The sequence below is a fragment of the Gadus morhua genome, unplaced genomic scaffold (genome assembly GCF_902167405.1).
Source record: "Gadus morhua unplaced genomic scaffold, gadMor3.0, whole genome shotgun sequence".
Lineage (NCBI taxonomy): Eukaryota > Metazoa > Chordata > Actinopteri > Gadiformes > Gadidae > Gadus > Gadus morhua.
The window spans coordinates 387296-407484 of NW_021964146.1; the positions used below are offsets into that span (position 1 = coordinate 387296).

At 44.9% G+C, this 20189-nt stretch overlaps 2 long non-coding RNA genes, 4 other non-coding genes and 2 pseudogenes across 6 annotated transcripts; 2 read left to right on the forward strand and 6 right to left on the reverse strand.

The window, feature by feature from the left end:
• Window positions 1-3505: 3505 nt before the first annotated feature.
• On the reverse strand, window positions 3506-3619 carry LOC115539245 (uncharacterized; annotated as a pseudogene).
• Window positions 3620-3964: 345 nt separating this feature from the next.
• On the reverse strand, window positions 3965-4129 carry LOC115539250 (U1 spliceosomal RNA). The gene has a single exon (XR_003975779.1). It is a non-coding gene; the product is annotated as a U1 spliceosomal RNA (small nuclear RNA).
• A 344-nt stretch (window positions 4130-4473) lies between these two features.
• Window positions 4474-4664, reverse strand: LOC115539260 (U2 spliceosomal RNA). The gene has a single exon (XR_003975786.1). It is a non-coding gene; the product is annotated as a U2 spliceosomal RNA (small nuclear RNA).
• Window positions 4665-5016: 352 nt separating this feature from the next.
• On the forward strand, window positions 5017-6928 carry LOC115539240 (uncharacterized). The gene is made up of 3 exons (XR_003975775.1): window positions 5017-5099; window positions 5663-6235; window positions 6336-6928. It is a non-coding gene; the product is annotated as an uncharacterized LOC115539240 (long non-coding RNA).
• A 3777-nt stretch (window positions 6929-10705) lies between these two features.
• Window positions 10706-10819, reverse strand: LOC115539246 (uncharacterized; annotated as a pseudogene).
• A 353-nt stretch (window positions 10820-11172) lies between these two features.
• Window positions 11173-11337, reverse strand: LOC115539251 (U1 spliceosomal RNA). Its single transcript, XR_003975780.1, has one exon. It is a non-coding gene; the product is annotated as a U1 spliceosomal RNA (small nuclear RNA).
• A 344-nt stretch (window positions 11338-11681) lies between these two features.
• LOC115539261 (U2 spliceosomal RNA) lies at window positions 11682-11872 on the reverse strand. The gene has a single exon (XR_003975787.1). It is a non-coding gene; the product is annotated as a U2 spliceosomal RNA (small nuclear RNA).
• Window positions 11873-12224: 352 nt separating this feature from the next.
• Window positions 12225-14129, forward strand: LOC115539228 (uncharacterized). The gene is made up of 3 exons (XR_003975765.1): window positions 12225-12307; window positions 12871-13443; window positions 13544-14129. It is a non-coding gene; the product is annotated as an uncharacterized LOC115539228 (long non-coding RNA).
• The last annotated feature ends 6060 nt before the right edge of the window (window positions 14130-20189 follow it).

Sequence of the window (20189 nt, forward strand, 5' to 3'; positions counted from 1 at the left end):
TCTTCAAACTATAAGGGAACCATCAAGGGGCAAACCCGAGTCTATATAGAAAATATGGCCAAGAATTATTAATGTGGGCGGGAGTTATTTGGCAAAGGAAAATTGTCTTTGGAAAATGTCGCCACAGGGCGGCGCCAAAAAACGACGACATTGTCTATCTCCTATTTGGCCAATGGAATGTTCTGAAAACGCGTTTTAGGCTATAACTCCCACACCGAAGCTCCCACAGTCAAAACCTCTATATCCACATGTTGTTCACGGTAGCCTTATGAATACTTGCTTTGCGTTGTGCCGGCGAAATGCACATTTATTGTCGCGTTGTGCCGGCGAAATGCACACTTCTTGGACCCCTGCATAACTGCTTGCAGTTCTAGTTATTAGGGGTCCAAGCCAACAGGTTGGATCCCTATTGTTTTTGTAAGGATTTTTCCTATTATTATTCCCCCGTAAAAGTGGGAATACAGCCCAAACCGTAAATGTTGCACACACGCCAATTGCATGACTAGATCCAGGTCCGTGAGGACTACGCAGACGACAAAATCCAGACACGCCGGCCCCTAGGTGGCGCTATACCAAGGAATACGCGTTTGGGGCTATAACTCCCACACCGAACCTCCCACAGTCAAAAACTTGTACGCACATATTCACTGGAGTCTGCTGCATCTTTTGGCATAGGCCACGCCCATTTGCGTCTATAATTTTTTTTCGCAAAATCGCGAAAACTGGAAAACTGTTTTTGCCCTACTTCTCCCACATTTCTTGACCAATCGACACCAAACTTTGCACACGACATCGTCAGACGAACTCGAAAAGAAAAACTCAAACACTTTTTGATCCGACCTTCGACTACGAAACGGTAGCGTTTTGAACATTTGTTTATTAGCTACGTTTTACGTCGATACGCAAAAATTCAGAAAATACCAAAATTAGACATCGGATCAAGTCCAAATTTTAGACACATGTCGGTGTTACCCTTAATGGCGTTCAATAAAAAAAACGGAATTTTTCGCCATTAGGGGGCGCAATAAACGAGGAAATTGTATATCTTCTAATTGGCCAGAGGAATGTTCTTCAAACTATAAGGGAACCATCAAGGGGCAAACCCGAGTCTATATAGAAAATATGGCCAAGAATTATTAATGTGGGCGGGAGTTATTTGGCAAAGGAAAATTGTCTTTGGAAAATGTCGCCACAGGGCGGCGCCAAAAAACGACGACATTGTCTATCTCCTATTTGGCCAATGGAATGTTCTGAAAACGCGTTTTAGGCTATAACTCCCACACCGAAGCTCCCACAGTCAAAACCTCTATATCCACATGTTGTTCACGGTAGCCTTATGAATACTTGCTTTGCGTTGTGCCGGCGAAATGCACATTTATTGTCGCGTTGTGCCGGCGAAATGCACACTTCTTGGACCCCTGCATAACTGCTTGCAGTTCTAGTTATTAGGGGTCCAAGCCAACAGGTTGGATCCCTATTGTTTTTGTAAGGATTTTTCCTATTATTATTCCCCCGTAAAAGTGGGAATACAGCCCAAACCGTAAATGTTGCACACACGCCAATTGCATGACTAGATCCAGGTCCGTGAGGACTACGCAGACGACAAAATCCAGACACGCCGGCCCCTAGGTGGCGCTATACCAAGGAATACGCGTTTGGGGCTATAACTCCCACACCGAACCTCCCACAGTCAAAAACTTGTACGCACATATTCACTGGAGTCTGCTGCATCTTTTGGCATAGGCCACGCCCATTTGCGTCTATAATTTTTTTTCGCAAAATCGCGAAAACCGCAAAAATGTTTTTTCCCTACTCCTCCCACATTTCTTGACCAATCGACACCAAACTTTGCACACGACATCGTCAGACGAACACGAAGAGAAAAACTCAAACACTTTTTGATCCGACCTTCGACTACGAAACGGTAGCGTTTTGAATATTTGTTTATTAGCTACGTTTTACGTCGATACGCAAAAATTCAGAAAATACCAAAATTAGACATCGGATCAAGTCCAAATTTTAGACACATGTCGGTGCTACCCTTAATGGCGTTCAATAAAGAATTCGGAATATTTCGCCATTAGGGGGCGCAATAAACGAGGAAATTGTATATCTTCTAATTGGCCAAAGGAATGTTCTTCAAACTCAAGGGAAACCATCAAGGGGCAAACCCGAATCTATATAGAAAATATGGCCAAGAATTATTAATGTGGGCGGGAGTTATTTGGCAAAGGAAAATTGTCTTTGGAAAATTAAAAATTTCGCCACAGGGCGGCGCCAAAAAACAACGACATTGTCTATCTCCTATTTGGCCAATGGAATGTTCTGAAAACGCGTTTTGGGCTATAACTCCCACACCGAAGATCCGACAGTCAAAACCTTTGTATCCACATGTTGTTCACGGTAGCGTTTTGAATACTTGCTTCGCGTTGTGCCGGCGAAACGCACATTTCTTGTCGCGTTGTGCCGGCAAAATGCACACTTCTTGGACCCCTGCATAACTGCTTGCAGTTCTAGTTATTATACTTCCCGCCTTGAAAGTCGGTCCACAGCCCAAACCGTAAACGGTGCACACGCGCCAATTACATGACTAGAACCAGGTCCGGCACCGCTACTCAGATAACCAAATCCAGACATGCCGGCCTCTAGGTGGCGCTATACCAAGGAGAAACACGTTTGGGGCTATAGCTCCCACACCGAACCTCCCACAGTCAAAAACTTGTACCCACTTATTCACTGGAGTCTGCTGCATCTTTTGGCATAGGCCCCGCCCATTTGCGTCATTAATTTTTTTTCGCAAAATCGCGAAAACCGCAAAACTGTATTTTCGCTATCCCTCCCACATTTCTCGACCAATCAACACCAAACTTTGCACACGGCATCTTCAGACGCACACGCAAAGAAACCCTCAGACAGTTTTTTGATCCGACTTTCGACGACGAAACGGTAGAGTTTTGAATATTTGTTTATTAGCTAAATTTGACGTGGAAATCAAAAATTCAAAAAATACCAAAATTAGACATCGGATCAAGCCTACATTTAAGTCACATGTCGGTGCTAGCCTTAATGTCGTTCGATAAAAAATTCGGAAAATTTCGCCATTAGGGGGCGCAATAAACGAGAAAATTGTATATCTTCTACAAATTTTCGCCGCGAAAACGCTACACTGACTTCTCGCTACTCCTACCACAGTCAAATCCTTTGTATCCACAGGTTCAGGGTAGCGTTTTGAACACATGCTTCGCGGTTGTGCCGGCGAAATGCACATTTCTTGTCGCGTTGTGCCGGCGAAATGCACACTTCTTGGACCCCTGCATAACTGCTTGCAGTTCTAGTTATTTTTCTTAATTCAGCCCAAAAATGTAACAATTAAACACTTTTCCACTTGATAATATGAATCTCATCAGCTACATCAACTCAAAGTATGAAAATAATAAACAAAACATTCAGCAGACTAGCGGATCCTTTATGAGCGATCCCTGGGTTGAGGGATAGGGACTTTGGGGGGTCATCAGCCATTCCCAGGGGGTCACCCATCCAAGTACTAACCAGGCCGGACCCTGCTTAGCCTCCGAGATCAGACGAGATCGGGCGTGCTCAGGGTGGTATGGCCGTAACCAAGAATTGTCGGGACCATATTAGTATTTATACAAGAGGAGCACGTAAGGAGTGAGAGTTCTACCATGGCCAGAGACGGGACTTGTACAGAAACAATGATTGGATCCATAATGAATGAAAGAAATGAATGAATGAATGAATGAATGAATGAATGAATGAATGAATGAATGAATGAATGCGTTATTCCAGACTCAGAGTTCCATATTTGAACGCAATGCATTACACTGCTTGGGCGTCATCGTTTGCGTGATCTTTTGAAGAAACGTAGCGATGCAAAACATGGTATGGACTACAATATAGCACGATGAAGCCATTCATAGCTATTAATTCCTTAGAACAACATGATCAGGGGAGAGCGCGAACGCAGTCCCCCACTACCAGAAATTATGCAATCGAGATTCCCACATTTGGGGAATTCGCACGGGTCAGCAACAGCCTCAGTGCAATGGCTGAGCCTCGCTATGGGTGAACCACCTTCTTGATCATGGTATCTCCCTTGCCAGGTAAGTATGAGTTGAACACGTTCAGGTGGGCTGAACGATGCCCACGCGTGTTCCCGTGGAGAACGGTTGCAAAGCATTCGGAGATGTCTAGACTTTAATAAACACTGTAGACCACCGGTCACACGATGACAGGCGAATCTGAAATCAGCGAGATGGAAGCATAACGAAAGGAAACCTGGAGATCCGAGTTATCGACACGCCACAGAAAGAATCCTTTTTTCTTTCTTAAACAACAGAATATCGTTGGAATAATTGTAAACCGTGCGTTTATGAATTGTAAATGACACTTTATTGTCTACAGGCGGACGGGTGTACTCTCAGGAGGAGTTTAGTTTTGTTTTTCACAGTGAGAGAGGGGTGCACCGGTCCTGGAGGTACTGCAATACCAGGTCGATGCGTGGAGTGGACGGGGCAAGCCCCTTTTCCATCTCCCAGTTCCAAAAATCAATTCAATATATGGTCCCCGGGTAGGGGACGTATCAGATATTAAACTGATAAGAACAGATACTACACTTGATCTTAGCCAAAAGGCCGAGAAGCGATGGCCACACATGCTCAGACCAAGAGGCGAGGTTCCCAGACACGTCGCCCCACGTGGCGGTTTAACAGACAACGAAAAAACAAAACAAAAGAATGACCAAGCACCCTGTGTGCGTGTTTGTGTGTATGTGAAAGCTGAAGAAATAAACCGAGGTCGCTACATCTCTTTGCTGCTGCCTGCTGGCAGTGTCACTAGGCCGTCTGCATGTTTCACAAATAGAGTTTGGAGCAGTGGAGGCTTCTATAAGACTACAGGTGAAGCAGTGCTTCACCAAAAAAATGTTAAAAAATAAATAAACCAACAATACTATCGAATACTGCCAAAATGGTGGTGCCCACGATTTCCCCGCCCCAACAACGTCAACACCCGGAACTCTATTGCAGCCAATGAGCTCGAGTTGAAAAAGAAAATAGCTTACAGCACGTGGTTTCACTCAGGTAAATTGTATCCCCTTCACCGTTTGCTAGTTAATAATTCGACCTTTTTTTAAGGTTTGTATTAAGCTGTTTCGATTTTGTAGAAAGAGAAAAGATTTCGACCTTGTCATAACACGGTCGTTGTGTATAAAGGGAAGACGTAGAGGGTGCGTTTTTAGCTGCTGGGTAGACTTCAGTCAACCTATCGCCGTTTTGTCTGCGAGCAACCATATTACTCGTGGGTGGTCTCCTTTTAATCGGGGTAATCTAAGCTTTTCAACGGTGTATGGCATGACTATATGTACGCAGGGGTCGTTGAAATAATAAGCTGATTAATGTGTGTTTTGTAACGATAGCTAGGCGCGGCTAACGACACTGTTTACAATGAGTAAGGGCATACGTCGCATACCTGCAAACGTTTTCTTGGACAATTTGATGTGGATATGTGTTGATTTGGGTAAATGTGACTGTTTAGACAACAGCTGATGCGAGAGTAAGTGTAACATAAAGCAATTTGGCGACCGTGTTAATCTCTTGTTGCATGGGATGCGCTGCATACCTGGTAAACAGTAGTGTTATTCCAGATCCATGCCATCGCCAGGGAGACCTTTACCTGTGATGTCTGCGGGAAGAGCTTGGCCACTAAACCATCGCTGGTCAGCCATCAACAGCTACACCAGTACCCCAACATCATTTTGTACCGGCAAGGAGAGGCCAGGCTGTACTGTACAGAGGCAGCAAGGTCTGTGGCAGAGGCCCGCAGCAGCACTGTTGTTGACCCTAAATGGCTGGATCTCAAGACAGCAGAGGCGGCTGCCAAGAGGTCGGGGGCTGAGCTGTGGAAAGGTCAGCTGGTCATCACGTTCGGGTAGTACGCCGGTCAGACCTTCAGGTGGCTTGTGGAGAATGATGTCGGCTGGCTGGTGTGGCTGCTGTTCCAGTACTGCCAGCAGGGAGAGCAGAAGGAGCTGCTGAAGTGGCAGAAGGAGCGACTGCTCCTTCGGCCACAAGGTGACTCCTCACCTGAAAGTGCTGTCGGACGCCCCGTTCCCGGAGGCTCCTGCGCTGCCAACATCCCTCCCTCCGCCAGACCGGCCTCAGGTCCAGTACCGGCTCATCTATCACGAGGCTGGAAAGAGACGTGGTGAGAAGCGGAGGTAAGTTGTCATAAGCACTTTGTTTCACCTGTTGGCTGTGGAAAGCAAATAGCACACACGTCATATCAATACTGATCACATGTGTATTTTATGTTTCCAGATTATTTGTTGATGAGCCACAGCCTGTGACTCCCGCGAACCGACCCGTTCAGCCCACTGGGTTGTCGTCCTCCACCCGGCCGAAGCCTGCTGCGCTCACCCCCATTCTGCCGAGGCCTTCTGCGCCTACCCACCTCCAGCCGAGGCCACCCGCTGCGTTGACCTACGGCCCACCCCCTGTGTCGGCAGCACCCATACTGCAGGTCTTCCCCGCACAGCCACAGGCGCCCTCCGTCCTGTTTCGTGGGACATCCTGCAGCCAGAGCTTTGTCCCTCCTGCACCAACAGTCAAGGCATTCATGCCTAACAAGTCCTCAAGGCCATGTGGGGCTTGCCACATGCCAAACTGTGGTGGACAGTGGAAGAGGTACAACCCTTTCAAGGACAAAGTGGCTGGAAGCATTCAGAAAATGTTTTCCTACTGTCCATCCACTAGGAAGTCCACTACCCCTGGCTTCGACAATGTGGTGTATGACAACTTTGAACTCTTTAAGAGTGTCGTGGATGCAGAGTTGGAAAGGAGGACTGTGTGTGTGTGTGTGTGTGTGTGTGTGTGTGTGTGTGTGTGTGTGTGTGTGTGTGTGTGTGTGTGTGTGTGTGTGTGTGTGTGTGTGTGTGTGTGTGTGTGTGTGTGTGTGTGTGTGTGTGTGTGTTTGTGAATAACTTACCTCTGTGATGCCACTGTTCCTGTGCCATCTGTAAGAGAGAGAAAGAGGCTTGTTTGTGTGTGTTTGTCTCTGTCTTTGTGTGGGTTATTAAAGTGCTTCAGCAAGCACTATCTATTTATTTATATCGTTCAAAAAAATGCAAAAAAACGTATAAAAAACTTTGTAGTATCCATTCTGGTCTATTTTCAATATCAAGGCCAATCTTTTTAACCTTAATCAGTTCCAATCTAACACAATCAGTTTACATACCCTTTAGTGGTTGTTCATGTTCAGATAATCTGTGTTTTTGTCATGCATGTTGTTTGTCTTTGTCAGCTTCATGTGTTTGTGATGTTTGTATGTATTTGTCTGCTTCAGTTTTAACAAAAGTTTGCTAAAGAAAACACAAAAAAACACAAAAGGGAGGAACAGCTTGAGCCTTTATTTGTTGATTGGTCACCTGAGTCTTTGGATAATCATGTTCATTATTGCACTTTAGCCTGTACAAGCCAATTGTTGACTTGTATCTTAAAGGGGTAGTTTGGAATTTTGGACATAGGGCCTGATTCCGAAGTGAGCATTGGTTTTCTATATCACTGGAGACAGTTTTCAACACATTTCATTCAGTCCTTCTAGTTGCAGAGTTCGCTCGTGCTAGGCTAGCGCAAGTCAACGGGCAATGCTAGCCTGCAATTAAAAACAGTCTTACCCACTCCACAGTACACCCGAGGTAAATCAATTATAACGACAGACTATACATCTAAATGTCTGTTTATAGAATAATGTTAGAAATAAAACCAACCTTGCATTGCATTGCATTTTGAGGGAATTGCGGGGTCTCAGCAGCAGTGTTTATATTCCTGTACGTAGGCTACGGCAGCGGCGGACTGATACCTAGGTTACCTGCCGCTGTCATTGCTACAAACGCAGAGTACAGTGAACGAAGGAATTCTACAAGCGTATTAAATTAACAAGATATGGCCACGTTTGGAGGAGTTAGCGATGCATCTGCTTTTGAAGACGATTATGAGGAATTTGTTGTATCCAACGAACCGTACATGTACGAGCCGGTGTTTTGATGTCAAAGCCAGCAGCAACAAGCCACAGTTGAGTCCTTTCTGGATCTCGCACTGGAAATTGGTGGAAACTTTGTGGTGCCCATCTGTACCGTTTATTTCTACAATTTCTAAAAGCACACTGAACCATCATGTTGCCTAGTCGTTCAATTGCGCTTCTGTCCCACGCTTCTCTGTTTACGTTCTTCTGTCGTGATTCGGTTACAAACCTAACCAGCGCATAGTAGAATTCCGCTTCTGCTGAGAAAGTAGTCCCTCGATGATTCATGCGATGCATGGTTAGTTTTATTTCTAACGTTATTCTATCAACACAGACATTTAGATTAGAGATGCACCGATTGCAAAATTCTTGGCCGATACCGATTTCCGGTTTTTAAGGAGGTCTGACCTGCCAAAACCGGTTTTTCCGATACCGATTTTCTAAGAAATAATTATAATCATATAATATGTTGATAGGTTTTCAATGTAGTGAGTCCCCGGGACCCACAGGTGGCGAGTTGGGTGGGTCCCTGAGAAATTCAATGGGTCCCGACTCCCCAGTTTAAAAAATGTGTTTCTTTTTTATTATTATTCTATTTCTTAAATGAAATTAATAGTGTTAAACTCAATACATGAAATTGTCATCTGAAAAGCGCAGCCATTTGTATGTGGTGAGCCACTGCTTCAGAAAAGTTCGCTTTTTTTGGGAGGAACATGTAGAAGGTTGAGGCAATTCTTCTGCAGTGGGCTCATCAGGCTCAGTAGAGGGGGAGGCAGAAGTAGGTACAGGCAATGTTGAGGTACTCTCTCTAGGCTGATCAGAGTCAGGGAGGAGTGCAGAGGTAGTGGGGACAGAAAATGCAGCTGCAATAGTTTGCTGACCTGCAATAGGTTTCATCTTTTTCTTTGGTGGTATTTTTGCGTTCTCTCTTCTCTGCCTGTTTCTCGAGAAAAACGGGATCTCGTTGGAAGCGCGATGTATGCGCAGGCGCCGTTTGGGCATAACAATATGTAGGCTGCCGTTCAATGTAGTTTTCATCACCACCACCGGATTATGTTTCATTTATTTCATTACAGCACGTCCCCTAAACGTTACAACATAATCGACACGAATGAGCACAGCATCGAGCAGTGGAAACGTGGGTTTATTTACTATGAAGTTTGTATTTTTAATTGTTGAAATGAAATCAGCGGTGACGAGCTAGTTGTTTTGGTAGCGGCTAAATTAGCATGTCGCGATACTTTGAACAGGGGATCACGTCTGCGCCGAGTAGATGCGCAGAGGGTTGAAACAGTGCTTGTCTGGTCTGCTCACAAGAAGGTTTCTTTGGCCAGTTACTGTGATTAAACACGAGTTGTTTAATGTTCACAATGTATCGTTTTTCATGGGGAAAATTAGATGCGTCCCCGGGACGCATGGATAGTGAGTTTAGTGCGTCCTTTCAGATTTGAATGCGTCAGGGACGCAGGACGCGTACCTAGCAACATGATCCCCCACGGCTTATTTTTGACTTGCAAGCATTACAAACAGCGTGTTTTGGGTCGTCCTGGCACACAGTGAAATAAGTCCAAATCAGCGACATGTTTTTCTTCCCGCGCTCTGGGCGCCTTGAGCTGCTACGCACCGCGCATGCGGGTGAGTTTGATCGGCCGAAAACCGGAAATTACGACAGTGACCGGCAGGTCACCGATTGTGGCCGATTGGATACAAAACCGGCTTTTTTAATCGGCGGCCGGTTGATCGGTGCATCTCTAATTTAGATGTATAGTCTGTCGTTATAATTGATTTACCTCGGGTGTACTGTGGAGTGGGTAAGACTGCTTTTAATAGCAGGCTAGCATTGCCCGTTGACTTGCGCTAGCCTAGCACGAGCGAACTCTGCAACTAGAAGGACTGAATGAAATGTGTTGAAAACTGTCTCCAGTGATATAGAATACCAATGCTCACTTCGGAATCAGGCCCTATGTCCAAAATTCCGAACTACCCCTTTAAGTACAAGTGTGTGTTCTTCAATTGTTGAGATTTTTGCATTATTATTAATGTTATTTATATGTGCCTTTCCTTTTGATGTGTGCATGTCTGTCAGCTCCATGTTTAACTAAATGTTTGCAAATGGTAGTACATGTTTGTCTCTCGTCTCATGCTCTCGTGTTCTCGCCTGTAGATCTGTACCTTGTTGTGGTGGGCGAGCTTTTAATTAAACAGATCTTGTTTACTTGTGTTTTATATGCATTGCCTTTTCAATGAAACCCATTCTGGGTGAAAAATAAAAGTTGTAAAAGAATTTGAGTCTCTGTGTGCTTGGCTTTCACAAGGGGTGGGGTAGTGGAAAGAAAAAACACACCAAAGAAATTAGAAGTCCTTGTGTCTTCTCTCCCGCAACCAGAGGTGTGAATACACCCCCACTTTGCTGGCTGCACTCCCTGTGTGGTCAAAATAATGAGTTCTGTGAATGGCTCTGTCATCCAGACAAAGTGAGTGCACTGAATACATTCTTATTATTTTTCTTAATTCAGCCCAAAAATGTAACAATTAAACACTTTTCCACTTGATAATATGAATCTCATCAGCTACATCAACTCAAAGTATGAAAATAATAAACAAAACATTCAGCAGACTAGCGGATCCTTTATGAGCGATCCCTGGGTTGAGGGATAGGGACTTTGGGGGGTCATCAGCCATTCCCAGGGGGTCACCCATCCAAGTACTAACCAGGCCGGACCCTGCTTAGCCTCCGAGATCAGACGAGATCGGGCGTGCTCAGGGTGGTATGGCCGTAACCAAGAATTGTCGGGACCATATTAGTATTTATACAAGAGGAGCACGTAAGGAGTGAGAGTTCTACCATGGCCAGAGACGGGACTTGTACAGAAACAATGATTGGATCCATAATGAATGAAAGAAATGAATGAATGAATGAATGAATGAATGAATGAATGAATGAATGAATGAATGAATGAATGAATGCGTTATTCCAGACTCAGAGTTCCATATTTGAACGCAATGCATTACACTGCTTGGGCGTCATCGTTTGCGTGATCTTTTGAAGAAACGTAGCGATGCAAAACATGGTATGGACTACAATATAGCACGATGAAGCCATTCATAGCTATTAATTCTTTAGAACAACATGATCAGGGGAGAGCGCGAACGCAGTCCCCCACTACCAGAAATTATGCAATCGAGATTCCCACATTTGGGGAATTCGCACGGGTCAGCAACAGCCTCAGTGCAATGGCTGAGCCTCGCTATGGGTGAACCACCTTCTTGATCATGGTATCTCCCTTGCCAGGTAAGTATGAGTTGAACACGTTCAGGTGGGCTGAACGATGCCCACGCGTGTTCCCGTGGAGAACGGTTGCAAAGCATTCGGAGATGTCTAGACTTTAATAAACACTGTAGACCACCGGTCACACGATGACAGGCGAATCTGAAATCAGCGAGATGGAAGCATAACGAAAGGAAACCTGGAGATCCGAGTTATCGACACGCCACAGAAAGAATCCTTTTTTCTTTCTTAAACAACAGAATATCGTTGGAATAATTGTAAACCGTGCGTTTATGAATTGTAAATGACACTTTATTGTCTACAGGCGGACGGGTGTACTCTCAGGAGGAGTTTAGTTTTGTTTTTCACAGTGAGAGAGGGGTGCACCGGTCCTGGAGGTACTGCAATACCAGGTCGATGCGTGGAGTGGACGGGGCAAGCCCCTTTTCCATCTCCCAGTTCCAAAAATCAATTCAATATATGGTCCCCGGGTAGGGGACGTATCAGATATTAAACTGATAAGAACAGATACTACACTTGATCTTAGCCAAAAGGCCGAGAAGCGATGGCCACACATGCTCAGACCAAGAGGCGAGGTTCCCAGACACGTCGCCCCACGTGGCGGTTTAACAGACAACGAAAAAACAAAACAAAAGAATGACCAAGCACCCTGTGTGCGTGTTTGTGTGTATGTGAAAGCTGAAGAAATAAACCGAGGTCGCTACATCTCTTTGCTGCTGCCTGCTGGCAGTGTCACTAGGCCGTCTGCATGTTTCACAAATAGAGTTTGGAGCAGTGGAGGCTTCTATAAGACTACAGGTGAAGCAGTGCTTCACCAAAAAAATGTTAAAAAATAAATAAACCAACAATACTATCGAATACTGCCAAAATGGTGGTGCCCACGATTTCCCCGCCCCAACAACGTCAACACCCGGAACTCTATTGCAGCCAATGAGCTCGAGTTGAAAAAGAAAATAGCTTACAGCACGTGGTTTCACTCAGGTAAATTGTATCCCCTTCACCGTTTGCTAGTTAATAATTCGACCTTTTTTTAAGGTTTGTATTAAGCTGTTTCGATTTTGTAGAAAGAGAAAAGATTTCGACCTTGTCATAACACGGTCGTTGTGTATAAAGGGAAGACGTAGAGGGTGCGTTTTTAGCTGCTGGGTAGACTTCAGTCAACCTATCGCCGTTTTGTCTGCGAGCAACCATATTACTCGTGGGTGGTCTCCTTTTAATCGGGGTAATCTAAGCTTTTCAACGGTGTATGGCATGACTATATGTACGCAGGGGTCGTTGAAATAATAAGCTGATTAATGTGTGTTTTGTAACGATAGCTAGGCGCGGCTAACGACACTGTTTACAATGAGTAAGGGCATACGTCGCATACCTGCAAACGTTTTCTTGGACAATTTGATGTGGATATGTGTTGATTTGGGTAAATGTGACTGTTTAGACAACAGCTGATGCGAGAGTAAGTGTAACATAAAGCAATTTGGCGACCGTGTTAATCTCTTGTTGCATGGGATGCGCTGCATACCTGGTAAACAGTAGTGTTATTCCAGATCCATGCCATCGCCAGGGAGACCTTTACCTGTGATGTCTGCGGGAAGAGCTTGGCCACTAAACCATCGCTGGTCAGCCATCAACAGCTACACCAGTACCCCAACATCATTTTGTACCGGCAAGGAGAGGCCAGGCTGTACTGTACAGAGGCAGCAAGGTCTGTGGCAGAGGCCCGCAGCAGCACTGTTGTTGACCCTAAATGGCTGGATCTCAAGACAGCAGAGGCGGCTGCCAAGAGGTCGGGGGCTGAGCTGTGGAAAGGTCAGCTGGTCATCACGTTCGGGTAGTACGCCGGTCAGACCTTCAGGTGGCTTGTGGAGAATGATGTCGGCTGGCTGGTGTGGCTGCTGTTCCAGTACTGCCAGCAGGGAGAGCAGAAGGAGCTGCTGAAGTGGCAGAAGGAGCGACTGCTCCTTCGGCCACAAGGTGACTCCTCACCTGAAAGTGCTGTCGGACGCACCGTTCCCGGAGGCTCCTGCGCTGCCAACATCCCTCCCTCCGCCAGACCGGCCTCAGGGCCAGTACCGGCTCATCTATCACGAGGCTGGAAAGAGACGTGGTGAGAAGCGGAGGTAAGTTGTCATAAGCACTTTGTTTCACCTGTTGGCTGTGGAAAGCAAATAGCACACACGTCATATCAATACTGATCACATGTGTATTTTATGTTTCCAGATTATTTGTTGATGAGCCACAGCCTGTGACTCCCGCGAACCGACCCGTTCAGCCCACTGGGTTGTCGTCCTCCACCCGGCCGAAGCCTGCTGCGCTCACCCCCATTCTGCCGAGGCCTTCTGCGCCTACCCACCTCCAGCCGAGGCCACCCGCTGCGTTGACCTACGGCCCACCCCCTGTGTCGGCAGCACCCATACTGCAGGTCTTCCCCGCACAGCCACAGGCGCCCTCCGTCCTGTTTCGTGGGACATCCTGCAGCCAGAGCTTTGTCCCTCCTGCACCAACAGTCAAGGCATTCATGCCTAACAAGTCCTCAAGGCCATGTGGGGCTTGCCACATGCCAAACTGTGGTGGACAGTGGAAGAGGTACAACCCTTTCAAGGACAAAGTGGCTGGAAGCATTCAGAAAATGTTTTCCTACTGTCCATCCACTAGGAAGTCCACTACCCCTGGCTTCGACAATGTGGTGTATGACAACTTTGAACTCTTTAAGAGTGTCGTGGATGCAGAGTTGGAAAGGAGGACTGTGTGTGTGTGTGTGTGTGTGTGTGTGTGTGTGTGTGTGTGTGTGTGTGAATAACTTACCTCTGTGATGCCACTGTTCCTGTGCCATCTGTAAGAGAGAGAAAGAGGCTTGTTTGTGTGTGTTTGTCTCTGTCTTTGTGTGGGTTATTAAAGTGCTTCAGCAAGCACTATCTATTTATTTATATCGTTCAAAAAAATGCAAAAAAACGTATAAAAAACTTTGTAGTATCCATTCTGGTCTATTTTCAATATCAAGGCCAATCTTTTTAACCTTAATCAGTTCCAATCTAACACAATCAGTTTACATACCCTTTAGTGGTTGTTCATGTTCAGATAATCTGTGTTTTTGTCATGCATGTTGTTTGTCTTTGTCAGCTTCATGTGTTTGTGATGTTTGTATGTATTTGTCTGCTTCAGTTTTAACAAAAGTTTGCTAAAGAAAACACAAAAAAACACAAAAGGGAGGAACAGCTTGAGCCTTTATTTGTTGATTGGTCACCTGAGTCTTTGGATAATCATGTTCATTATTGCACTTTAGCCTGTACAAGCCAATTGTTGACTTGTATCTTAAAGGGGTAGTTCGGAATTTTGGACATAGGGCCTGATTCCGAAGTGAGCATTGGTATTCTATATCACTGGAGACAGTTTTCAACACATTTCATTCAGTCCTTCTAGTTGCAGAGTTCGCTCGTGCTAGGCTAGCGCAAGTCAACGGGCAATGCTAGCCTGCAATTAAAAACAGTCTTACCCACTCCACAGTACACCCGAGGTAAATCAATTATAACGACAGACTATACATCTAAATGTCTGTTTATAGAATAATGTTAGAAATAAAACCAACCTTGCATTGCATTGCATTTTGAGGGAATTGCGGGGTCTCAGCAGCAGTGTTTATATTCCTGTACGTAGGCTACGGCAGCGGCGGACTGATACCTAGGTTACCTGCCGCTGTCATTGCTACAAACGCAGAGTACAGTGAACGAAGGAATTCTACAAGCGTATTAAATTAACAAGATATGGCCACGTTTGGAGGAGTTAGCGATGCATCTGCTTTTGAAGACGATTGTGAGGAATTTGTTGTATCCAACGAACCGTACATGTACGAGCCGGTGTTTTGATGTCAAAGCCAGCAGCAACAAGCCACAGTTGAGTCCTTTCTGGATCTCGCACTGGAAATTGGTGGAAACTTTGTGGTGCCCATCTGTACCGTTTATTTCTACAATTTCTAAAAGCACACTGAACCATCATGTTGCCTAGTCGTTCAATTGCGCTTCTGTCCCACGCTTCTCTGTTTACGTTCTTCTGTCGTGATTCGGTTACAAACCTAACCAGCGCATAGTAGAATTCCGCTTCTGCTGAGAAAGTAGTCCCTCGATGATTCATGCGATGCATGGTTAGTTTTATTTCTAACGTTATTCTATCAACACAGACATTTAGATGTATAGTCTGTCGTTATAATTGATTTACCTCGGGTGTACTGTGGAGTGGGTAAGACTGCTTTTAATAGCAGGCTAGCATTGCCCGTTGACTTGCGCTAGCCTAGCACGAGCGAACTCTGCAACTAGAAGGACTGAATGAAATGTGTTGAAAACTGTCTCCAGTGATATAGAATACCAATGCTCACTTCGGAATCAGGCCCTATGTCCAAAATTCCGAACTACCCCTTTAAGTACAAGTGTGTGTTCTTCAATTGTTGAGATTTTTGCATTATTATTAATGTTATTTATATGTGCCTTTCCTTTTGATGTGTGCATGTCTGTCAGCTCCATGTTTAACTAAATGTTTGCAAATGGTAGTACATGTTTGTCTCTCGTCTCATGCTCTCGTGTTCTCGCCTGTAGATCTGTACCTTGTTGTGGTGGGCGAGCTTTTAATTAAACAGATCTTGTTTACTTGTGTTTTATATGCATTGCCTTTTCAATGAAACCCATTCTGGGTGAAAAATAAAAGTTGTAAAAGAATTTGAGTCTCTGTGTGCTTGGCTTTCACAAGGGGTGGGGTAGTGGAAAGAAAAAACACACCAAAGAAATTAGAAGTCCTTGTGTCTTCTCTCCCGCAACCAGAGGTGTGAATACACCCCCACTTTGCTGGCTGCACTCCCTGTGTGGTCAAAATAATGAGTTCTGTGAATGGCTCTGTCATCCAGACAAAGTGAGTGCACTGAATACATTCTTATTAGGGGTCCAAGCCAACAGGTTGGATCCCTATTGTTTTTGTAAGGATTTTTAGGGGTCCAAGCCAACAGGTTGGATCCCTATTGTTTTTGTAAGGATTTTTCTTCCTATTATTATTATACTTACCCCCCTAAAAGTGGTACCACAGCCCAAACCGTAAATGGTGCACACACGCCAATTACATGACTAGATCCCGATCTCTTCGGACTACGCAGACGACAAAATCCAGACATGCCGGTCACTAGGTGGCGCTATACCAAGGAATACGCGTTTGGGGCTATAACTCCCACACCGAACCTCCCACAGTCAAAAACTTGTACGCACATATTCACTGGAGTCTGCTGCATCTTTTGGCATAGGCCACGCCCATTTGCGTCTATAATTTTTTTTCGCAAAATCGCGAAAACCGCAAAACTGTATTTTCCCTACTCCTCCCACATTTCTTGACCAATCGACACCAAACTTTGCACACGACATCTTCAGACACTCACGCAAAGAATGCATGAAACACTTTTTTGATCCGACCTTCGACGACGAAACGGTAGCATTTGGAATATTGGTTTATTAGCTAAATTAGACGTGGAATAGCAAAAATCCAAAGAAATCCAAAATGAGACATCGGATCGAGTCCAAATTTTACACACATGTTGGTGCTAACCTTAATGTCGTTCGATAAAAAATTCGGAAAAATTCGCCATTAGGGGGCGCAATAAACGAGGAAATTGTATATCTTCTAATTGGCCAAAGGAATGTTCTTCGAACTCAAGGGAAACCATCAAGGGGCAAACCCAAGTCTATATAGAAAATATGGCCAAGAATTATTAATGTGGGCGGGAGTTATTTGGCAAAAGAAAATTGTCTTTGGAAAATTAAAAATTTCGCCACAGGGCGGCGCCAAAAAACAACGACATTGTCTATCTCCTATTTGGCCAATGGAATGTTCTGAAAACGCGTTTTGGGCTATAACTCCCACACCGAAGCTCCCACAGTCAAAACCTTTGTATCCACATGTTGTTCACGGTAGCGTTTTGAATACTTGCTTCGCGTTGTGCCGGCGAAATGCACATTTCTTGTCGCGTTGTGCCGGCGAAATGCACACTTCTTGGACCCCTGCATAACTGCTTGCAGTTCTAGTTATTATACTTACCTCCTTGAAAGTGGTACCGCAGCCCAAACCGTAAATGGTGCCGACACGCCAATTGCATGACTAGATCCAGATCCGTGGGGACTACGCAGACGCCAAAATCCAGACATGCCGGCCACTAGGTGGCGCTATACCTAGGAAAACACGTTCGGGGCTATAACTCCCACACCGAACCTTCCAGAGTCCAAAAACATGTACCCACAGATGCACTGGAGTCTGCTGCATCTTTTGGCCTAGGCCACGCCCATTTGCGTCTAGAATTTTTTTTCGCAAAATCGCGAAAACCGCAAAACTGTTTTTTCGCTACTCCTCCCACATTTCTCGACCAATCGACACCAAACTTTGCACACGGCATCTTCAGACCTACACGAAAATAATTCCTGCATTACTTTTTTGATCCGACCTTCGACGACGAAAGGGTAGCGTTTTGAATATTGGTATATTAGCTAAATTAGACGTGGAAAATCCGAAATCCCAAAAAATTAAAAATTACACATCGGATCGACTCCAAGTTTTACACACATATTGGTGCTAATCTTAATGTCGTACGATAAAAAATTCGGAAAATTTCGCCATTAGGGGGCCCCATAAACGAGGAAATTGTATATCTCCTACAAAATTTCGCCGCGAAAACGCTACACTGACTTCTCGCTACTCCTACCACAGTCAAATCATTTGTATCCACAGGTTCAGGGTAGCGTTTTGAACACATGCTTCGCGTTGTGCCGGCGAAACGCACATTTGTTGTCGCGTTGTGCCGGCGAAATGCACACTTCTTGGACCCCTGCATAACTGCTTGCAGTTCTAGTTCTTATTATTATTAGGGGTCCAAGCCAACAGGATTGGATCCCTATTGTTTTTGTAAGGATTTTTATTATTAGGGGTCCAAGCCAACAGGTTGGATCCCTATTGTTTTTGTAAGGATTTTTCTTCCTATTATTATTATTATACTTACCCCCCTAAAAGTGGTACCACAGCCCAAACCGTAAATGGTGCCCACACGCCGATTACATGACTAGATCCAGATCTCTTCGGACTACGCAGACGACAAAATCCAGACACGCCGGTCCCTAGGTGGCGCTATACAAAGGAATACGCGTTTGGGGCTATAACTCCCACATCGAACCTCCCACAGTCCAAAAACTTGTACACACAGATGCACTGGAGTCTGCTGCATCTTTTGGCATAGGCCACGCCCATTTGCGTCTAGAATTTTTTTTCGCAAAATCGCGAAAACCGCAAAACTGTTTTTTCGCTACTCCTCCCACATTTCTCGACCAATTGACACAAAACTTTGCACACGGCATCTTCAGACCTACACGAAAATAATTGCTGAATTTATTTTTTGATCCGACCTTCGACGACGAAACGGTATCGTTTTTAATATTTGTTTATTAGCTAAATTAGACGTGAAAAATCCAAAATCCAAAAAAATCCAAAATTACACATCGGATCGAGTCCAAATTTAACACACATGTTAGCGCCACCCTTAACGACGTTCGAATAAAAATTCGGAAAATTACGCCCTAAGGGGGCGCTATAAACGAGGAAATTGTATATCTTCTAATTGGCCAAAGGAATGTTCTTCAAACTCAAGGGAAACCATCAAGGGGCAAACCCGAGTCTATATAGAAAATATGGCCAAGAATTATTAATATGGGCGGGAGTTATTTGGCAAAGGAAAATTGTCTTTGGAAAATTTCGCCACAGGGCGGCGCCAAAAAACGACGACATTGTCTATCTCCTATTTGGCCAATGGAATGTTCTGAAAACGCGTTTTAGGCTATAACTCCCACACCGAAGCTCCCACAGTCAAAACCTTCATATCCACATGTTGTTCACGGTAGCGTTTTGAATACTTGCTTCGCGTTGTGCTGGCGAAATGCACATTTCTTGTCGCGTTGTGCCGGCGAAATGCACACTTCTTGGACCCCTGCATAACTGCTTGCAGTTCTAGTTATTAGGGGTCCAAGCCAACAGGATTGGATCCCTATTGTTTTTGTAAGGATTTTTATTATTATTATTATACTTCCCGCGCTAAAAGTGGGCCCACAGCCCAAACCGTAAATGGTGCCGACACGCCAATTGCATGACTAGATCCAGGTCCGGCACCGCTACTCAGATAATTAAATCCAGACACGCCGGCCACTAGGTGGCGCTATACCAAGGAAAGACGCGTTTGGGGCTATAACTCCCACACCGAACCTCCCACATTCAAAACCTTGTACACACATGTTCACTGGAGTCTGCTGCATCTTTTGGCATAGGCCACGCCCATTTGCGTCTAGAATTTTTTTTCGCAAAATCGCGAAAACCGCAAAACTGTTTTTTCCCTACTCCTCCCACATTTCTTGACCAATCGACACCAAACTTTGCACACGACATCTTCAGACGCACACGCAAAGAATGCATGAAACACTTTTTTGATCCGTCCTTCGATAACGAAACGGTAGCGTTTTGAATATTGGTTTATGAGCTAAATTAGACGTGGAATATCAAAAATCCAAAGAAATCCAAAATTAGACATCGGATCGAGTCCACATTTTACAAACATGTTGGTGCTAACCTTAATGTCGTTCGATAAAAATTTCGGAAAATTTCGCCATTAGGGGGCGCAATAAACGAGGAAATTGTATATCTTCTACAAAATTTCGCCGCGAAAACGCTAGACTGACTTCTCGCTACTCCTACCAAAGTCAAATCCTTTGTATCCACAGGTTCAGGGTAGCGTTTTGAACACATGCTTCGCGTTGTGCCGGCGAAACGCACATTTCTTGTCGCGTTGTGCCGGCGAAATGCACAC